Raw genomic sequence first — 23,637 nt, 5'->3', positions numbered from 1 at the left:
GAAAATTGTCTTAGGGAAAGATGACTTTTACAAATTCAAAACACCTTTTACTTACGAAAATGTTCGTAGGTAAAGATGACTTTAGGTAAAAATCAACTTTTCGTTTGCTGTATGTTGAAAATTTGAAAACACCCTTTACCTACGAAATTGGCGTAGGGAAAGATGACTTTTACCTACGAAAATTAAAATCGTTGGTAAAAGTAAACTTTAGTACATTTTTCTTACCTACGAAAATATTTGTAGGTAAAGATGGCTTTTACCTACGAAATTGTAATTCGTAGGTAATTTTTTTTTTTTTGTATTTAAAAAAAATTGAAAATACACTTTACCTATGACAATTTTCGTAGGTAAATATGGCATTTACCTAGTAAAAGTGAAGATGCCCTTTACCTACGAAAATGTTCGTAGGTAAAGATGACTTTTGCCTACGACAAACAAATTTCGTAGGTAAAAGTCATCTTTACCTACGAAAATTAATTTCGTCGGTAAAAGTTTCGTTGGTATATATCATATTTCTTGTAGTGGTTGGTGTTAGTGATGTTATAATTGCATTGTCCAAATCATATTACTTATAATAGCAATGTCCATCTTCGTGCCATCATAAGAACCACCAAATGTGAGTGTTACAAAGACCATTTACATTAAGTGCATATGACATCATAATGGCATTGTCCAAATGATGTAACTTGTAATGGCAATGTCCATCTTGGTGACATTACAAGGATTGCAAAATGGAGGTGCTACCGGGACCAAATGGCACATTGTCACATGTAACACTATAATGGCGTTGTCCAAATCACATAACTTGTAATAACAATAACCATCTTCGTGCCATGAGTTACAAGGACCAAATGGTGTGTTGGTGCATGTGGCGGTGGGACATCGGTTGCCTCTTAAAGCCTTTCACAGGAACTTTCTGTGACAAAAGCTAGGTGGTGCCAAAGTGATGTTTATGAAAAATCCACCCCATCCATTCATTTTGTCAAATCATGTTAAGACATGAGCCTAAAAAAAAGAGGCAGATCTAAAACTCTAAGTGGGCTGCAGAATAGGAAAAAGTGAGGATTGAATGTCCACTATTGAAATATTCGTGGGGCCAAAGAAGTTTTGGATCAAGCTAATATTTTTGTGTTTTTAGTTCATCCCATAGAAATAACCTTATGAACAATATGGATGGCATATAAATATCACGGTGGACCCAAGAAAGACTTCAAGAGTGGACATTTCCCTGCCCACCTTTTCCTATCCAATGGCCCACTTAAGTTTTGGGTCTACTTAATTTTTGGGCCCATATCCTGACATGATTTGGCAAAACAAATAAACATGGTGGATTTCTAACAAACACCATATGAGCTCCGACGAAAGTTCTTGCGAATGCTTTTATAGGCAATCAATGTTTGTTACGTTGCAATGGCATTGTCCAAGTCCCATAACTTGTAATGGCAATGTCCATCTTTGTGCTGTTTCGAAACCTGCCAAATGCTTGTGAGGACCAAATGGTACTTTGGTGCATATGTTCACTCCCTAAGTATAGGGTTGTGATGTAGTAATAAACTCGGTGAGATCGAGGTCGAATCCCAAGGGACTGATACATGTACGTTATCTGAAATTAGGTAGAAATAGAACTAGCATAAAATGAAATCTAAATCAAATATAAATTGATGAATAATGGTGAGAGATTAATGCAAAACTTATGAGAAATCAGAGATAAGAAACTAGGGATTCAGAGGATCCACTTGTAGAGATCAGGGAGATCTTATGCCTGCTTCAAAAATCATGGAAATCAACTGGACTTCCTTTGATATAGTTTTCAAGAGATGAAAGGTATATGAATTAGAATGGATTCTATCACCAAACCATGCCCAGGAGACAAAGTAAACAACAGAATTAAACTAATTACCAACCAACCAACAATGTATGAAGGTTAGGAAGGGTACCGTCATCTGACCATGCCCATGGGACGATGGTGAACAACAGGGCTTCCTGACGTCATAAACATCAAAAGGGAAAAAGGAAATATTCAAAGCCATTACAGACCCATTGTAATTTCAATCATAACAGACCATTAAAGACTAAAAAAACATTCCTTTAATAATCAACTAAAATCAAATTCAGTTCATAAATTTAAATTAAAAGCATAAAATAGAGTCTCCCATCTCGCTACAGGCTTCACCTCTTAGCCCTATCTAAGAGGTTTTAGCCTGACATAATCAAACTAAAATCCCTTAACATAAAAAGTAATAAAAGAAAGGAGGAAAGAAAAAAACTCTGCTAGACGTAGCCAGCCCATGTTCTCTCTCTCCCTCTGCTCACGTCCAACCCAAGCCGTCAATCCTTGTCCTTTCACTTTCCTCCCGCTATCCCTTCTATTCTCTTGCTTATATCGGCAGAGGGAGTCGGCTGGAGAGGCTGGTTGCAAGGAACCGACCTTGCTTACGCACGCCAATTCGCAGAAAAACAAACCGCGCACCTCCGTTTTGCATAACCTGCTGAGTTTAATCTGATTTTCAGAGAACTGATCAACCCATTCAAGCACTTTGACTTCTTGGATAGGGTTAACACCCTCTTATCATATGTCTATATGGTCTGGATCACCGATCCGACGTTGATCAGAAACACAAAGGGGCCCATAGCGGCCAGATTTCCCGGACGTCCGCGAAACAGGGACTGCGTAAGAGTTACGTTGGATCTTAGTGGGGTCCTCGATCAAGCTCTGATGAGAAATCCACTCCGTCCATTTGATTCCCAACGAAAACAGGTCAGGAAAGGTGGGTTTTAGATTAGATTCCGTGCGGCCCACTGGATTTCTCATTTCACCGTTCGTCCTGCGTTTAGACGGTTGATATCTGATCTATGCTGCCTCTTGAAATTTATTCACCTAGGCGATGGTAGCATGGGCTGTGGGATTCTAATAGACAGTCCAGATTCATGATATGGACCATGACGATGGCCCACAGAGCCCCAACGACAAGTCCCTGTGTGGACGTTATTGCCATGAAAACGGAAAATCCGTTTTAAAGAAGGAGAGCTCAATCAATGGCCTGCTGACCGAGCTCCTTGGCACGGTGCACAGCGGGTGCTCATGTGCTGTGCACATGCACTCACATCAATGGGCCCCAACTTGATGTTTATGAGAGATCCACTCCATTCATCTGCTTTGCCACCCCCTTTAAGTGGTTAAGGCCAAACTTGAAACATACCAGGTATCAAGTGTGCCCCAAATTGGAGATTTGGTGGGCTGATCTAACCATTGGACCACTTCTACAGGGACCTGAGGCTTGAAATTTGACGTGTACGGTTAATTTATGATCTTCAGGCCCTGTATGACGTTTCGAGTCGAACGGATGGTGGGAACCTTATAATCTTGCATTCTGGATGTCTTTCAGGCTGCTTGAGCTTTAATTTCATGATTTTCTTGGATCTCTGGCATGTAAATCCATCAATCTTGGTCCCCTGGTGTCCGTCCCTTACCCTGGTGAATTCTGATCGTTAAATCCACGCTTTTGATACTATTTTTCAGTCCACGCTCCTGATTACATCCTGCAATAAAAACACAATTAAAATATGACATTAAGCATTATCATGTACGTAAAATCAAGCAATAACTGGGGTCTGATATGTAATATTTGACCCTCAACACAACCCCCAACCAGCCCTTTGCTAGTCCCAAGCAAAGTATGCGAAAAATAAGTTGAGAATTACAAGACAATTTATATGAACTCGAGTGATTTTTGAAAAACAAATCAAATACTTGAATTTTAAGATTCATGAATGTTGAGCATTACTCTCTCCTGGCCTCACGCGCACGGTAAATTTCATGGTCAAGTTCAAAGTATTAATCCATCAATTAGAAAAAATTCTAAACATTGAGTTCCATGGGTGTGTAGTGTAATCTCAACTTATCATCATTAAAATTCACTTCTCTATTTCAGGATATCATTGGTAACCAATAAGAAGATTCATGATAACCAAAACTTGCCTCACAGATCATCTTTTCATTCCTCCAGCTTTTGATTTTTCCATTAAAAGTAACGCTAAGAAGGGGAATCAAATCCTCACCTATAGGGAGCAAACCTATGATGAAGACTGTATACCCAAATTTTTTTACATATCATTCATAGGGAATTAAATCTACACCTATAGAGAACAAACCTGTAGTGTAGACCATTCACCCAATCCTTTCAGTTTCTTAGGTTGATTCCTTTCAAGCTTAGTGATCACTAAATTAATCCTTCAATATCGAATGGAACCTTAATGTGTAAGCGAGATGTGACATGTAAAATTATGATTCAATCAATGTTTAAAACTTCTAATCATGGATTAATAGTTCTAACTTAACTATGAAATCTAATAAATAATTGAATCCAAGAGTTATAAATTCCAACATCACTTATCTTATAATTCTAAATCTAAGATAGCCGTCAAAATCGCTTCGAATTCATACGAAATTCTAGAAAAATTTAAAAATTTTCACAATTTCTGCTCAAGACTAAGAAAACACTGATTAAGAAACCTAATCTCCCACTCCTAACCTAAAATCTACATTGTCCTCAATGTAAAAGAAATAAGCATGCAATGCAGATGGGACAACGAAAATATAAGAGGAGTAATGGAAAGATAGTACCTGGACGAAAGAATCAAGAGGCTTTCCAAAGATATCTACGTAAGAATGGGTCAGCACAAGAGAGAAACCAACAGAAGAAAAAAATAACAAAAATAAAATCCTACCTACACCACTTTCGCAGGTGCTCTCGATTGCATTTAGCGTATGCAACAAGCCTTTAAACCCCTAGGTTGGCCCTAGTGGACGAGTTATAGTCTCGTGAGGGTTCGCAGCAATGTTACTCACAAACATTGAACTAACTAACTAGGAAAATGAAACAGAAAGAAAAGCTGGGTTGGCTCCTAGGAGCGCTAAGTTTATCGTCTATCCTAAAACAGCATAAAGGAAACTATCCTAGTCCTATCAAAATAGGAAACCTACCTATACCTCCATCAGACTAGGAGATCAATCCTGGTAAACAGGATCAGTCAGAGGTATGGACATGTCCTCTGAATCAAATCTCTCGACAAATGGCTTTAAGCGATGTCCATTTACTTTAAACTCCTTGCCATTGTCAAGATCTCTTATCTCAACGGCCCCATGAGGATAAGCAGTGACCACAACGTAAGGGCCAGTCCAACGAGATCGAAGCTTACCTGGAAAGAGATGTAATCGAGAATTATACAAAAGGACTTTCTGACCAGGTGTGAATGATTTCTGTAGAATACGTTAGTCATGAAACGCCTTCATTCTGTCTTTGTAAATTCTTGAGTTCTCGTATGCATCGTTCTGGATTTCTTTAAGTTCATTTAATTGAAGTTTACGTAGCGAGCCAGCGTTGTCCAGATTGAAATTCAGATTTTTGATCACCCAGTACGCTTTATGTTCCAACTCCACAGGCAAGTGACAAGCTTTCTCATAGACAAGTCTAAAGGTAGATGTTCCAATAGGGGTTTTAAAAGCAGTACGGTATGCCCATAAGGCATCGGTCAATCGAATTGACCAATTCTTACGATCACGGTTAACCATTTTCTCTAAGATATGTTTAATTTCCCTATTAGAAATCTCAGCTTATCCACTTGTCTGTGGATGGTATGGGGTGCTTACCTTATGAGAGATATCATATTTCTTCATTAAGCTCTCGAATGATCTATTACAAAAGTGTGAGCCCCCATCACTAATGATGGCTCGAGGCGTCCCGAACCGCGAAAGGATGTTCTCTTTTAAGAATTTAATGACCGTGCGATGGTCATTATTTCGGCACGGAATTGCTTCGACCCATTTAGTGACATAATCTACGATGAGCAAAATATACAAATTTCCAAATGATTGGGGGAATGGTCCCATGAAATCGATGCCCCAGCAGTCAAATGCTTCTATGATAAGGATGGGATTCAAAGACATCATATTTCGATGGGACAATGCTCCCAATTTTTGACAACACTCACAAGCCTTGCAAAACTCATAAGTGTCCCTGAACATAGTGGGCCAATAAAAGCCACACTGCAAAATCTTGGTCGTGGTCTTTTTAGCAGAAAAGTGACCACCACAGGCCTATGAGTGACAGAAGGAGATGACACTCTGATGCTCATCGTCTGGCACACATCTCCTCAAGATTTGGTCTGGGCAATATTTAAATAAATATAGATCATCCTAGAAAAAGTTGCGTACCTTAGTAAAGAATTTCTTCTTATCTTGTGCAGTCTAATGTGTCGGTATGGAACCTGTGGCAAGATAATTGGCAATATCAGTGAACTAAGGTGAATGGGAGACTCTGAACAGTTGTTCATCAGGGAACATATCATTGATATGGGTCACCTCAGGGGAATCAGAGGTATTAAGGCGAGACAGATGATCGGCCACTACGTTCTCTACTCCCTTTTTATCTTTAATTTGCAAATCAAATTCTTGGAATAGAAGGATCCATCATATCAGGCGGGGCTTAGAATCATTCTTAGAAAGAAGGTACTTAAGTGCCGCATGATCTGTGTAGATAATGATCTTGGATCCGATCAAGTAGGACCTAAATTTATCCAGAGCGAACATTACAGCTAAGAGTTCCTTTTCCGTAGTCGAGTAGTTCACTTGGGCAAAATTTAAAATTCTTCTTGCGTAATAAATGACGTAGGGCCTCTTATCTTTTCTCTGGCCTAGAACCGCTCCAAGAGCATAATCAGAAGCGTCGCACATAAGCTCAAAAGGAAGGCTCCAATCGGGTGGTTGCATGATAGGTGTAGTAGTTAACATGCCCTTAAGCTTGATGAAAGCTTCCTGGCATTGCTCAGTCCACTCGTATGGTGCGTCCTTTTGCATAAGATTACATAAAGGACGAGAGAGGAGACTAAAGTCCTTTATGAATCGTCAATAAAACCCTGCGTGTCCTAAGAAGGATCGCACATCTATGATGTTCTTGGGTGGAGGTAGGTTAGAGATACGATCGATTTTTGCCTTATCCACATCGATTCCTTTAGACGAGATAATATGTCCAAGGACAATTCCCTTATGAACCATGAAATGACACTTCTCCCAATTAAGTACCAAGTTCTTCTCTTCACATCTTTTCAGCACACATTTAAGACTCTCTAAGCACTCGCTGAAAGATGAATCGAAAACAGAGAAATCGTCCATGAAGACCTCTAGATATTTTCCCACCATGTCAGAAAAGATACTCATCATACATCGCTCAAAGGTGGTAGGGGCATTACATAATCCGAATGACATCCTTCTGTAGGCAAAGGTGCCGTAGGGACATGTAAATGTAGTCTTTTCCTGGTCCTCAGGGGCGATTTCAATCTAATTGTAGCCCGAATACCCATCAATGAAACAATAATATGAATGACCAGCTAGCCTTTCTAAGATTTAATCAATGAAGGGCAAAGGAAAGTGGTCCTTCCTCGTGACGGTATTCAGCTTCTTGTAGTCAATGCACATTCTCCAACCAGTAGTAACTCTAGTTGGCACGAGTTCATTATTGGCATTGGCTACGATGGTGATCCCGGACTTCTTAGGAACCACCTGAGTTGGACTCACCCATTGACTATCAGATATGGGGTAAATGATACCCACATCTAATAGTTTAAGAACCTCGGCCTTAACCACTTCCCTCATGTTTAGATTTAGTCTACGTTGTGATTGCCGAGTGATCTTAGCATTATCCTTAAGATAAATGCGGTGAGTACAAATTGAGGGGTTGATTCCCTTGAGGTCCGCTATCGTCCATCCAAGGGCTCCCTTATGCTCAATAAGAGTAGATATGAGCATACTCTCCTGTTCTTTCTCTAGGTGGGCAGAGATCACCACCGGGTATGTCTCATCTTGACCTAAATAGACATATTTCAAATCAGAGGGCAAAGGTTTTAGGTCAAGCTTTGGTGGCTTGAGGTTAGACGGTAGAGGCACTACATCAGTTTGGGGCAACTCTTCAAATTGTGGCCTCCACCGGTTAACTTCAAGTACCGGTGCAGTATCAAGCAAGGCACACGTCTCCCTAATCATGTCATCATCAAAATCATGGGAGTGGGCCAGACACGTCTCTAGAGGGTCAGAGGATAAGGTCAGAGGTGTCGTATCTTCCACTAAAGAGTCAATCATGTTAATGTCGTGAAAATCGTCATCATCCTCTAAGTTTCTGGCGTTATTGAAAAAGATGTTTGACTCCAATGTCATATTCCCAAAAGATAGTCATGACACCATTCCTGCAATTGATAATTGCATTTGAAGTGGCAAGGAATGGGCGACCAAAAATGATGAGGGATCTGAGTGCTCATGTTATTGATGGGTTCGGTGTCCAGGATGATAAAATCTATAGGGTAGTAAAATCTATCAACTTGGACCAACACATACTCAATTATCCCGCTGGGTACACGAACAGAGTGATCGGCAAGTTGTAGTGTGGTTAGGGTGGGTTTTAATTCACCTAAATCTAACTATTTGTATACCGAGTAGGGAATCAGATTGACGCTCGCTCCTAAGTCAAGAAGTGCATGATCAATTCGGTGGTCCCCAATTACACATGATATGGTTGGGCTACCGGGATCTTTGAATTTCTGTAGCACGTCTTGCTTTAAGATGGCACTCACTTTCTCTGTCAAGAAAATCTTCTTTTGAATACTCTGCCGTCGTTTGGTCGTGCATATGTCTTTCAGGAATTTGGTATATGAATGTATCTGTTTTACGACATCAAGTAGAGGAATGTTGACTTTCACTTGTTTCAACACCTCTAGGATATCCTGAGAGTTAGAGAGAGGTTTTGGTGCGACTAACCGTTGGGGAAATGGAGCAACTAGCTTTTCTAAAAGTTCTGGTTCTAATTTTTGTGGGGCTTCACTAGATCCATCATTGTTGTCCTCTTCTGGTTCTTGAGGCTTTTCGGGCATAACCGGAAGGGTTTTATCAATGATCTTCCCACTCCTAAGAGTGGTAATGGATTTAGCGTGCCCCATTTGATTTGAGGAGCTGGGATCACTTATCTCATATTGCGGTTTAGGATTGGGGAGCGGTTGTGCAGGAAGCATCCCATTTTCTATAACCGTCATACGTGAATCCATTTTTTGTATAAAGTCTCGCATTGCATGGGTCAGCTCTTGCATGGAATTTTGAACCGGTTCTTTTTGAATTTTCCCCTAATTTGGATTTTGATTGAAGAAACTTTGGGGGGTAGCAGTTTGTCCATTTCTCCAACTAAAGTTTGGATAATTTTTCCAACCAGGATTGTATGTATTAGAGGTTGGTCCATTTAAAGGTCTTTGATAATTATTTACGGCATTGGATTGTTTATTCAACACTTCTCGAAAGGCGAGTATTGTAGGACAATTTTCAGTTGTATGAATGTTGCAATCACAGATGCCGCAAACACTTTCATTAACCTTATCCTTCTTTCCTCCCATGGCCTCAACTTTCCTTATGAGCATAGTCACTTTACACTTGAGATCATCCTCTTCTTTTAAGAGATACAATCCACCTTTCTCCTTTAATTGAGTCGGCCTAGAAGTGGTGTTCGATTTTGGGTAATAATCTCATGATCGTGTTTTTTCAGCAAGACTATTGAGGTAATCCCATATCTCATCGACATTTTTATTAATGAATTCTCCATTACACATTGTCTCGACCATTTGGCGCATGGAAGATGTCAGTCCATCGTAAAAAAAAAAAAAATTATAATGTGTCACGTTTCAAAGCTGTGTTGTAGGCATGAACTGACCAAATCCTTAAACCTTTCCCAACATTGGTAAAATGTTTCATCCTCCTTTTGGGTGAAGTTTATGATTGCTTTTCTAAGGCTAATCATTTTATGATGTGGAAAAAATTTCTTTATAAATTCCCTTTGCATATCATTCCATAACCACGTCTTAGCCTTCTCTTTTAAGGAAAAAGGAAAGAGTCTCAGCCTAACTGTGTCCTCAAACACATTTTAAAAATATAAAGTGGCTCTGATCTCATCAAACTCTTTCAAATGTAGATATGGTTCTTTAGATTCAAGCCCATGGAACTTATGAAGGAGTTGGATAACCTCTGGCTTGATATCCATATGTCCTGTATTTTCAGAAAAAATCATGCATGAGGGTGTACTCACCCTCGCTAGTTGTAAATAATCTTGTAAAGTACGTGGCGGGGGTGCTTGATATACCTCATTCTCATCCTGAATGTCCCCCACCCTAGGTTGGGGTAGAAGAGGTTGGTTTTCAGCCATCACTTCAATTAACTCAGGGGATTTCGAGTGGTGTCTAGTCCTGCGATGAATAGTCAACCCCTCAATCAATCCTCCTTCAGTCAAGAGATATCGAGTGTTGTCACGGGCCCACTTGGGCATGAAACACTCGCAGCCCTCAATCAAATTCGAAACCTAATCCTAAGAAAGGAAAAAAAAAATCTAGAAAGAAAGAGAGAGTTGGAAAGAAGTTACCAAATTGGAGTCCCTAAGTTAAGAACATGCAAAAGAAAACAAACAAGTCAGTTTCTGAAGAGAATGTCTAAAATTTTAAAAAAAAAAAAAAATCTTTAAAAAGAAAGATAGAAATAAACTAGTTTCTAAAAGAAGAAATTCCTAAAGGAAAGTAGAAATTTCTAAAATAAATTAGGAAAGTCCTAAACTAGAAAGTAAATTACTAAAAGAGAACTGAAAAATAAAAAGTAGAGAGAAAGCTAACCGAATTAGAAATTTCTATCTTAAAAGCCTACACAATAAGAAAGTTAGTTTCTAAACAGAAATTCTACAAGTAGAAAATTAGGAAACATAATTAGATTCTAAAAGAGTTAAAATTAGAAAGTTACTAGAAAACAAAAATAGAAGGTTAATTTCTAAAAAGGGAAATAACTAACCTAGTTTCTAAAAACAAAAGAGGAAAGTTTCTAAAAATAAACTATTTCCTACAAATAGGAAAATACTAGAGTTAGAAAATTTCTAAGATTTAAACCCTAATTTTAAAAGTAGAAAAAGTAGAGAAATTAGGAAGGAATTATCAATTTAGAAACTTATGTCAAGATCCTACAAAACAGGAAAACAAGTTAGTTCTAGAAATCAAATAAAAATTTGAGACTAAAGTTAGTCAAATTCTAATCTTAAACTAATTCTAAACCTAATTAATTTCAAAGAATCGCAACCGTCAGTCCCCGGCAACGGCGCCAAAAACTTGTTCACTCCCTAAGTATAGGGTTGTGATGTAGTAATAAACTCGGTGAGACCGAGGTCGAATCCCAAGGGACTGATACCTGTACGTTATCTGAAACTAGGTAGAAATAGAACTAGCCTAAGATGAAATCTAAATCAAATATAAATTGATGAATAATAGTGAGAGATTAATGCAAAACTTATGAGAAATCAGAGATAAGAAACTAGGGATTCAGAGGATCCACTTGTAGAGATTAGGGAGATCTTATGCCTGCTTCAAAAATCATGGAAATCAACTGGACTTCCTTTGATATAGTTTTCAAGAGATGAAAGGTATATGAATTAGAATAGATTCCATCACCAAACCATGCCCAGGAGACAAAGTAAACAACAGAATTAAACTAATTACCAACCAACCAACAATGTATAAAGGTTAGGAAGGGTACCGTCATCCGACCATGCCCATGAGACGATGGTGAACAACAGGGCTTCCTGGAGTCATAAACATCAAAAGAGAAAAGGAAATATTCAAAGCCATTGCAGACTCATTGTAATTTCAGTCACAACAGACCATTAAAGACTAAAAAACATTCCTTTAATAATCAACTAAAATCAAATTCAGTTCATAAATTTAAATTAAAAGCATAAAATAGAGTCTCCCATCTCGCTACAGGCTTCACCTCTTAGCCCTATATAAGAGGTTTTAGCCTGACATAATCAAACTAAAATCCCTTAACATAAAAAGTAATAAAAGAAAGGAGGAAAGAAAAAAACTCTGCCAGACGTAGCCAGCCCACGTTCTCTCTCTCCCTCTGCTCACGTCCAGCCCAAGCCGTCAATCCCTGTCCTTTCACTTTCCTCCCGCTATCCCTTCTATTCTCTTGCTTATATCGGCAGAGGGAGTCGGCTGGAGAGGTCGGTTGCAAGGAACCGACCTTGCTTACGCACGCCAATTCGCAGAAAAACAAACCACGCACCTCCGTTTTGCGTAACTTGCTGAGTTTAATCTGATTTTGAAGAACTGATCAACTCATTCAAGCACTTTGACTTCTTGGACAGGGTTAACACCCTCTTATCATATGTCTGGATGGTCTGGATCACTGATCCAATGTTGATCAGAAACACAAAGGGACCCACAACGGCCGAATTTCCCGGACGTCCGCGAAACAGGGACCGTGTAAGAGTTACGCTGGATCTTAATGGGGTCCTCGATCAAGCTCTGATGAGAAATCCACTCCGTCCATTTGATTCCCAGCGAAAAACAGGTCAGGAAAGGTAGGTTTTAGATTAGATTCCATGCGGCCCACTGGATTTCTCATTTCACCGTTCATCCTGCGTTTGAACGGTTGATATCTGATCTATGCTGCCTCTTGAAATTTATTCACCTAGGCGATAGTAGCATGGGCTGTGGGATTCTAATAAACGGTTCAGATTCATGATATGGACCATAATGGTGGTCCACAGAGCCCCAACCGCAAGTCCCTGTGTGGATGCTGTTGCCATGAAAACGGAAAATCCGTTTTAAAGAAGGAGAGCTCGGTCAATGGCCTACTGACCGAGCTCCTTGGTACGGTGCATGGTGGGTGCTCATGTGTTGTGCACATGCACTCACATCAATGGGCCCCAACTTGATGTTTATGAGAGATCCATTCCATTCATCTGCTTTGCCACCCCCTTTAAGTGGTTAAGGCCAAACTTGAAACATACCAGGTATCAAGTGTGCCCCAAATCGGAGATTTGGTGGGCTGATCTAACCATTGGACCACTTCCACAGGGATCTGAGGCTTGAAATTTGACGTGTACGGTTAATTTATGATCTTCAGGCCCTGTATGACGTTTCGAGTCGAACGGATGGTGAGAACCTTATGATCTTGCATTCTGGATGTCTTTCAGGCTGCTTGAGCTTCAATTTCACGATTTTCTTGGATCTCTGGCATGTAAATCTATCAATTTTGGTCCCCTGGGGTCCGTCCCTTACCTTGGTGAATTCTGATCGTTAAATCCACGCTTTTGATACTATTTTTCAATCCACGCTCTTGATTACATCCTGCAATAAAAACACAATTAAAATATGACATTACGCATTATCATGTACGTAAAATCAGGCAATAACTGGGGTCTAATATGTAATATTTGACCTTCAACATATGACATTTTAATGGCACTGTTAAAAACACATAAGTTATAATGGCAATGTCTAGCCACGTACCATTATAATGATGGTCAAATGTAGGGGTTAATAGGACCAAATGGCACATTGATGCATGTGACATTGTAATGGCATTGTCCAAATCACATTGGTCAAATCATATCGGGTCATGTGAGACTGTCGAAAGAAGATGATGTCATATTTGGATTTAACTCATAAAATTTATTTTCTTTCCATTGTAGGAAAATACATTTTTTAAAGGTAGAGGCAATAAAAAAATAAGTAAGTAATTATGTATCTCATAAGTTTTCCCAAAAAAAAAAAACACTTTAGAAGTAAAGAAAAATTAATGTAATGAGAAACAGTTTTTTCGTAACATCCCTGATTTCTGTGAACCACTTGACACCTTGACTAAAACAAATTAATATTTAGTTTTCTTTTATTAATAAAAACCAAGCACTTAACTCAGTTAGTAAAAGCACTCTTGATAGAGGGATAGGTCAGCGAATCAATCCCCAATGTCTCCAAATGTTTAATAAATGCTAAACATGTATGCAAATCATTGACATCTTTGAACCGTACATAGATGACGATAGAGGACGACCTAGTCAAGTAACAGAAAATGAGGCCATAATTGTAACTCTTAATAGTTATACAATGGATGAATTTTATGTACATTTAGAGATCCGATAGTGCACACTTTGTACCCGAAGCAATGGGCATGATATTTTTATTTCCTTCCCTATTTTATGAATCCAATGGGCCATATTTGGCATATATTTCCTAACCATGTAATTTTACGCCCTCATTGAAGGAGGCGTAGCTTTGGTGGATCCATGATTGTGGAGCCCACTATCATGTATGTGCCTTACATCAATGTTGTCTATCTGTTTTGACAGCTCCTTTTAGAACCTGATCCCAAAATTGAAGCAGATCTAGATCTTAGGTCCCAAAATTGAAGCAGATCTAGATCTTAGGTAGAGCACACCACAGAACACAGTGGTGATTTAATACCCATCACTAAAAACTTTTAAGGGCCACTGGAACGTTTAATGAAGGGACCACACAAATATCAGCTTGATCCGAAACTTCAGTGGCCCACAGGAAGTTTTTAATTGTCAGTCAATTACGAAGGTTTCCTGTGGTGTGGTCCACCTGAGATTTGGATCTGCTTCATTTTTTTTTATCTTACACTAAAATGGGCTCTCAAAATGGATGGACGGAATGGATGTAAGGCATATCCAGCACGATGGGTCTCACAGTCAGGATCCACCGAAGCCCGCTCCATTGAACGGTTGTAATCTCCCAGCCGGGAGATATCGGTACTGAGCACTATCCAAGATGGGTCCCATCAGATCAATGGTACGATGGTTTGGATGACGTAAACATGAGCCCGTGACCACGGTACACGTGGATGTACGGCTGATGAGTTTGGACTGTTCATCTGATGGGACTGGTATGGCTGGCGGACTGTAAAAACCCAATAAATTTAATGATGCTGGCCATCTGAGCAGTAACCTTCAATCAGTGCTCATGATCAAACTAGGATCCCAGCCATCCAGACCTCCAGGGTAGGATCGATCATGTGAACGGCCTCGATTAATAATAACCGTACAAAGATTTTGAAAATTGTCCATGGTGTATCATGTTGATAGTGGAGACGCACGTCTATGGTCTAACCGTTTAAGTGGTGTGCGTGCATATCACACTAGGCCCAGCTAGAATGTGGAGCCCACTATAGTTGGGAGAAAGTGAAAAGCCCATACCAATTGGATGATCCTAGCCATCTAACTAATGGACTTTTGGCCTTTTAATGGTGGACCATTGCATGTTTTTATTTTAGCCACCCATGTGATGAACGCTAGCAGGAGAATCTTTTGGGCAATAGCCCAACATTGATGAGGCCCACTTGGACGGTTGGGAACATTGCAAACGTGACCATGTCTACGCCAATGTGCCCGTCCATGGTACTGTGACAGCATGATACCCTCAAGTCTACCCATTCTCTTTTTGCGGCCCACTGACCAGGCCGTATGGTAGGTTAATACAGGACTTGTTACTCTAGCAGAGTGTGATAGATGATACACAGGCACTTGCACATGTGACAAAAAGTAATTCAAATTAAACTTTTCAGACTATGAGTCCCAGGTTAGTTTAGATGCATCAGGATGCAAAAACAGCACCTTGTTTGATTATCGGACCATGAGATTGTGGACATTTATTGGACGGTTAAAATGAAAACACCCAATGGTCCTATTTCAACAAACAAGTTTCCACCAAACAATGGTTAGGATTGGTCAACAAATCTAATTTTGGTACCGTGAGTTCGCTACAATGGTTTACATAATTACATCAAAACATAATTAAGTCAGTACAATTTGAGTAGTTTTAATGAACCTTTCCTGATTTCTATGAAGCCCATCAAATCGGTGGCTAGGATTGCCTGATGTATGGTTGTGGCACCCTGGACCGTACAACGTGAGCCCCAGCAGATGGACAGTTTAAATCCACTGACAGCATGCCACAACGATCAAGAAGTTTCATTTCATTTTATTAATCATACCTTGGCATCCGGTAGGAAGGTAAGGATTTCCCTCGAAACCGTCATAGCATTTGCAAGTATATCCAACGCCACTCGGTGAATCGTAACAGCGGCTATTATCGCCGCATACAATCGATGACTTGCTTTGAGCTTCTTCACATGTCTCTTCCCCAATTGCCCAATCCAACGCTACTGGGACGTGCCTATTTCTTTTCATGAAGTTGTGGCCTAAAAAATCCGACACGCTGAAATTGAACCGTTCATGATCAACCAAAAACGCATGAATACATGTAACAGAAACCCAGGTGCTTGCATTGAGGTTAGATGCCGCGATCATGAAACTCTTGTGACCCTTTGGAATAATCGTCTGGCAGCAGCCGATGCCGGAGCATGACCCATTCGTCATGTTCATGTTGGAACCGCAAAACGACATACACCCGCTAGTGTAGGTCTCGCCCTGTGAACCCGTTATGTAAGCAGTCGCACCGCAACCTATTGCTGTGAGTCTGTTATGATTGCTGGAGAAGGTGTATGGACCGTCTTCATCTAACTCGATCAGAGTGGTGGAATTAGTGAGCCGAATGCCTGATTCGACTGGGTCGGAAGAGTAACAAACTGAAGCAATAGGACTATTGATGTGCACTAAACCTGACAGTGATATCTCTAGCACTTCAGCATCATCATCGATTGCAGATAGGAATGGTTTCGGACGTCTAAAAAAGTCCTTACAGATCACTTCGAATTCATCATCTTTGTAACAGTCGGAACTTCCGATACTGAACGGATACGTGATACCAACATTCCCGCACCGGTCTCGATCGGCAGCAACACATGCAATATCATCTCTCTCTCTCTCTCTCTCTCTCTCTCTCTCTCTCTCTATATATATATATATATATATATATATATATATATAAGAGTTGGTTGAACGGTTGTCTGGATGAATGCTTTGTTTTTAGAGTGCGGATCCTCTGCCTCCCGGAGGCAGGAACTCCCTGCCTCCAGCGTTTTCATTGGTCAACGTCACTGTAAGTGCCATGTCATTAATTTTTTTAAATATATTAAAAATAGTACATTTAATAAGAACTATAACGGAGACGTTAAACGGAAGCAGTTTGCGCACTGGGTACCTCAATACGGTAAACGTAATGAGTAAAGTCTGTGACCCCACCGTTATTGTCATCCGTGCATTGTATCAACTCCATCCATCTCTTTTATCATATAATTTTAGGGTTTTAAAATAAAAATTAATCATATCCCACGATCAAGTGGACCACACCACCTGAAACAGTACGAATTGAATTCTACTGTTGAAAAGTTTTTGGGGCCCATAGAAGTTTTATATCAAGATGATATTTGTTTTTTCCATTCATCCATGTCTTTGTGATCTTATGAACAATTTGGATGAAAAATAAAAATAATTAGGGGCTTAGAAACACTTCAATGGTGAAAATCAATACTTTCACTATTCCTTTGGTATGATCTACTTGGGCTTTTGATATACTTCAGTTTTGGGCTCAATTCCTAAAATGATCTGAAAATATGGATGGACAGCGTGGATAAACCACATGAATTCACAATGGGTCAAATAGAGTTTACTCAATACAATAAGACTCGGTACACAAACCGATTTCATGTCTTAGAGCGGATTTCCTGCCAAAGCCTTTTGCAGTAAGATCCTGCACAAGGATTCCAGATGGGACCACTACGACGTTTGTGATAAATTCAACCTGTTCTTCCATTTTTAGATATCATTTTAGGACATCATACCAAAACTAATGAATATACAAAACTCAAATGGGCCACATGAGAGGAAACAGTGGAGATTTAGTGTCCACCGTCGAAATATTTATATGGCCACAAAAGTTTTGCATCGGTCTAATATTTTGGTGTTTTCGCTTCATCCTAGTCAAAATGATCTTATAAACAGTTTGGATGGCATATAAACATCAAGAGGCCCATGAAGGTTTCAACGGTAGGAATTTCTTTCTCTATTGTTTCATCTTGTATGGCCCAATTGAGCTTTTTATCATCCTAATTTTTTGTTACATGTCTTAAAATGAGCTCTAAAAATGGATGAATGGATTGAGATTTTTATAAACATCACGGTGGACCTCACCATACATCCAGCGCTGGAACTTCATGCAAAAGGCTTTCCCCAGTGAATCCGCGTCCATGGATTCCATTGGAAATGTATTGGCTACTCCCATGCCACTTGGTGCTATGTGGGCCCACCATGATGTATGTGTTTCATCCATGCTGTCCATCTATTTTTCTAGATCATTTTATGGTCTGAGACTAAAAATGAGGTATAACCCAAACTCAAGTGGACCACATTACATGAAACAGTGTTGAATGAACGTTGACCATTAAAAACTTTTTGGGGACCATAAAAGTTTTGGATCAAGCTAATCTTTGATTTTTCCTTTCACCTGGGTCCTTATGACCAAACCATCAGATTGGATGTCAAATACACAGTACGGTGGGCCTTAGGAGGACTTTAATGATGGATATCCAATCACCATTGTTTGCCTGTGGTATGGTCCATATGTAAAAATAGATTAACGGAATGGATGAAACACATACATCATGGTGGGGAAGTGATGTCACCCATTTATATGGGTCCCACTATGATGTATGTTTTGTATCCACACTGTCCATCCATTTGGAAGGATCATTTTAAGGCATGAGCCAAAGAATAAATCAAATCCAACACTCGAGTGGACCCCACCACAGAAAATAGTGGAGAGAGTCACGCCCACAATTTATTACGACTGAATCCAATCCAAACCTCGTCACTTTGTCTATTGAATCTCGTCACTTTGAACTGTAACCCCGTCACTTTGTCTACTGAACCCCGTCACTTTGTACTGCAACTTCGTCACTTTGTCTAGTGAACCCATCACTTTGTACTGCAGCCCCGTCACTTTGTCTACCGAACTCCGTCACTTTGTACTGCAATATCGTCACTTTGTATATTGTACCCCGTCACTTTATGCTACAATATCGTCACTTTGTCTACTGTACCTCGTCACTTTGTGCTGCAATCTTGTCACTTTGTCTAGTGAACCCCGTCATTTTGTACTGCAACCTCATCACTTTGTCTACTGAACCCCGTTACTTTATACTGCAACCTCGTCACTTTGTTTACTATACCCCGTCACTTTGTACTACAATTCTGTCACTTTGTCTATTGAACCACGTCACTTTGTTTAGTGAACCCTGTCACTTTGTACTGCAACCCCATCACTGTCTAGTGAACCTTGTCACTATCTAATGAACCCCATCACTTTGTACTGCAACCCCGTCACTTTATCTACTGAACCCCATCACTTTGTACTGCAACATCGTCACTTTGTCAACTGTACCCAGTCACTTTGTGCTGCAACCTCGTCACTTTGTGTACTGTACCCCGTCACTTTATCCAGTAACCATACTTAACCTCATTACTTTGTCCAGTAACCCTACTTAACCCCATCACTTTGTCTAGTAAAACCTCATCACAAAGTGACGGGGTACTTCACAAAGTGACAAGGTAAAGTAGACAAAGTGATGAAGTTGCAGCACAAAGTGACTGGGTACAGTAGACAAAGTGAAAATGTTGTAGTATAACGTGATGGGGTTTGGTAAACAAAGTGACAAGTACAATAGACAAAGTGATAATGTTGTAGTACAAAGTGATGGGGTTTAGTAGACAAGGTGACGGGGTTGCAGTATAAAGTGACGGAGTTCACTAGACAAAGTGACGAGGTTTGAATTCACTAGATAAAGTGACGAGATTATAGTACAAAGTGACGGGGTTCACTAGACAAAGTGACGAGGTTGTAGTACAAAGTGACGGGGTTCAGTAGACAAAGTGACGGGGTTGCAGTACAAAGTGACGGGGTACAGTAGACAAAGTGACGTGGTTGCAGTACAAAGTGACGAGGTTCAGTAGACAAAGTGACGGGGTTGCAGTACAAAGTGACGGGGTACAGTAGACAAAGTGACGAGGTTGCAGTACAAAGTAACGAGGTTCAGTAGACCAAGTGATGAGGTTGCAATATAAAGTGACGGGGTTCACTAGACAAAGTAACGAGATTACAGCACACAGTGACAGGGTACAGTAGACAAAGTGACGAGGTTGTAGCATAAAGTGACGGGGTACATTAGACAAAGTGACGATGTTGCAATACAAAGTGACGGAGTTCAGTAGATAAAGTGACGGGGTTGCAGTACAAAGTGACAGCGCTCAGTAGACAAAGTGAGAGGGTTGCAGTACAAAGTGACGAAGTTCACCAGACAAAGTGATGAGGTTGCAGTACAAAGTGACGGGGTTCATTAGACAAAGTGATGGGGTTGCAGTACAAAATGATGGGGTTTAATAGACAAAGTGACGAAGTTTGGATTGGATTCAGTTGTAATAAATGGTGGGCGTGACTCTCTCCACTGTTTTCTGTGGTGTGGTCCACTCGAGTTTTAGATCCGATTCATTCTTTGGCTCATGCCCTAAAATGATCTCTCCAAATCTATTTTTACTTGTAATTTTAGCGGTTGATCCCAAAAATGAGAGGGATATAAATCTCATATGGACCACACCACAGGAAAATAATGGTGATTGGATATCCATCGTTAAAGTCCTCCTAAGGCCCACCATACTGTTTATGTGACATCCAATCTGTTGGTTTGGTTATAAAGACCCAGGTGAAGGGAAAAATCAAAGATCAGCTTGATCCAAAACTTTTATGGTCCCCAAAAAGTTTTTAATGGTCAACGTTCAATCAACACTATTTCATGTAATGTGGTCCACTTGAGATTGGGTTATACCTTATTTTTTGTCTCAGGCCATAAAATGATCTAGAAAAATAGATGGATGGCATGGATGAAACACACACATCATGGTGGGTCTACATAACACCAAGTGGCAGGGGAGTGGCCAATACGTTTCCAATAGAAACTGTGGACGCAGATTCACTGGGGAAAGCCTTTTGCATGAAGTTCCAGCGCTGGGATGTATGGTGGGGTCCACTGTGATGTTTATAAGAATTTCAAAGATGAAAGAGTGGAGAAAGAAATTCCTACCGTTGAAACCTTCCTAGGCCTCTTGATGTTTATATGCCATCCAAACTATTTATAGGGTCATTTTTACTAAGATGAAGTGAAAACACCAAAATATTAGACTGATGCAAAACTTTTGTGGTCATATAAATATTTCAATGGTGGACACTAAATCCCCACTGTTTCCTCTCGTGTGGACCATTTGAGTTTTGTATATTCATTAGTTTTGGTATGATGTTCTAAAATGATATCTAAAAATGGATAAACGGGTTGGTTTATCACAAACGTTGCAGTGTGCCCATTCGGAATCCTTGCGCGGGATCTTACTACAAAAGGCTTTGGCAGGAAATCCCTATCTAACATGAAATTGGATTGCGCACCGAGTCTTATTGTACTGAGTAAACTCTATTGGGCCCACTGTGAATTCATGTGGTTTATCCATGCCGTCCATCCGTATTTTCAAATCATTTTAGGAGTTGAGCCCAAAACTGAAGTATATCAAAAGCTCAAGTAGACCATACCAAAGGAAATAGTGGAAGTATTGATTTTCACCATTGAAGTGTTTCTAAGCCCCCAATGATTTTTATTTTTCATCCAAACTGTTCATACCATCACAAAGACATGGATGAATGGAAAAAAACAAATATCATCTTGATATAAAACTTCCATGGGCCCCAAAAACTTTTCAACGGTAGAATTCAATCCACACTATTTCAGGTGGTGTGGTCCACTTGATCTTTGGATATGATTAATTTTTGTCGTAAAACCCTAAAATTAGATGATAAAAGAGATGGATGGAGTTGATACAATGCACGAATGACAGTGACGGTGGACTCCACAGACTTTACTCATCACGCTTACCGTACTGAGTTACTCAGCACGCAAACCGCTTCCGTTTAACGGAAGTGGATTGCGTGCTGAGTAACTCAGTACGGTAAGCGTACTGAGTAAACTCTGTGGGCCCCTATGTCATTCATGAATTCTATCCACTCCGTCCATCTCTTTTAACACATGATTTTAGGGATTTATCCCAAAAATGGAGTATATATAATCCTCAAATAGACCACACCACCAGAAACTGTGTTAATTGAACATCTACCGTTGAAAAATTCTTAGGGATAGCAGAGGTTTTAAATCAAGATGATATTTGTGTTTTCCCTTCAATCATGTCCTTCTGATCTTATGAACAGGTTGAATGACAAATAAACATCACTGTGGGGGCCTTAGAAAATTTTCAACGGTTGAAATCAATACTTCCACTTTTTCCAGTGGTATGGCCCACTTGAGTTTCGTGTATATATATATATATATATATATATATATATATATATATATATATATATATATCAATTTTGGGTTGAACCCATAAAATGATCTGGAAAAACGAATGGACGGTGTGGATAAACTACATGCATTTGTAGTAGGCCCAACTGAGTTTACTCAGTATGATAAGGGCGTACTGAGTAACTCAGTACCAATCCGATTTCCCGTTTAACGTCTCCATTATAGTTTTTATTAAATGTACTTTTTCTGATATATTTAAAAAACTGATGAGGTGGCACTTATAATGACGTTGACCAATGAAAACGCTGGAGGCAGGGAGTTCCTGCCTCCCGGAGGCAGAGGATCCGCACTCTTTTTTTTTAAGAGTAATATAGGAAGGTTCCAAAGGAGTGTCATTTGGGCTGGGCCTGTTGGGCCCATAGACCGAAATGTCCTACTCACAAAATTATATAGCTAGTCTGCGGGATTAGTAAAGTGAATTCGTAATCTGCTAGTTGAGTCATGTTTATGGATGATCTGAACGGTTTAAGGAGGGCGTAGTGCGAATATGATATGGGAAAAGCATGAGTTGATGCAGATGATCCTGAACATTCAATCCACTGATTGATAAAATCATAATGATCCAAGCGGTTGATCTGATACTCTCTACTATGTGTGGAGCATGCCCGAAATCCACATTAGAGCAACATGACTCTTGGTTCTTAAACCTACTGTCAGTTGTTTGTGAACCATTTTTTTTAAAATCTTTTCTGACTGTCTATTTCTAGGCCGTTGATTGAAAAATGGTTAGCTTTTTCTACGCCAATAGATCAATGGTCTGGATCACGAAACCAGGGAACCCATCTATGCTTCTGAAACTCATACTTTTTACCACTCACATAATCAGATGCGCAGGCTGAATGACATAGGTCTTCACCTGACTATCAATTATCGACGGTCAAGATCAACTATAGCAGAAAATTCCAATCATCAATCTGGACCGTCCATCTGTCCCCATATACGTGAGAATGTGACATGATCGTTCAAAGACTAAAAATTACGAGAGAATGGGCTGAGCCTTAAAAGCCTATATGTAACACTCATCAGTGGACCCCACAATGCCAAAGATCTTGGTTTGCCGTTGAAATTGGGGTGATTCTGTTGTCCAAAGGTCTAGCATGAATTAATATCAAAGTCCAAAGTCAACGTGAAAATGAGAATTTTGCGCCAAAAGTCCCCACACGGCTGTCACCGGCACTGGAAACCTAGGTATGGCCCACCATGATGTTTGTGAGAAATCCATTCCGTCCATCTGTCTTTTGAGATCATTTTAGGAAATGGGGTCAGAATTTAGCCAGATCCAATAATCAAGTGGATCGAAAACGTGAGGATTGGATGTTCACAGTTGAAATATTCACGAGGCTATAGAAGTTTTGAATCAGGCTAATATTTGTGTTATAAGTTCATCTCAATAAGAATTATGTTACGAGTGGTAC

At 39.9% G+C, this 23,637-nt stretch overlaps 1 non-coding gene and 1 pseudogene across 1 annotated transcript; one reads left to right on the top strand and one right to left on the bottom strand.

Moving 5' to 3' along the window:
* LOC131255024 (putative wall-associated receptor kinase-like 16) overlaps positions 1–22,382 on the bottom strand; it is a 44,636-nt pseudogene extending 22,254 nt beyond the window's left edge.
* On the top strand, positions 9,718–9,824 carry LOC131257142 (small nucleolar RNA R71). Its single transcript, XR_009177158.1, has one exon. It is a non-coding gene; the product is annotated as a small nucleolar RNA R71 (small nucleolar RNA).
* Positions 22,383–23,637: the final 1,255 nt, after the last annotated feature.

This window comes from Magnolia sinica, chromosome 9, assembly GCF_029962835.1.
Source record: "Magnolia sinica isolate HGM2019 chromosome 9, MsV1, whole genome shotgun sequence".
NCBI lineage: Eukaryota > Viridiplantae > Streptophyta > Magnoliopsida > Magnoliales > Magnoliaceae > Magnolia > Magnolia sinica.
Note: the sequence above shows the minus strand (reverse complement) of the source record. Positions and strands in the feature narration are given on the sequence as shown.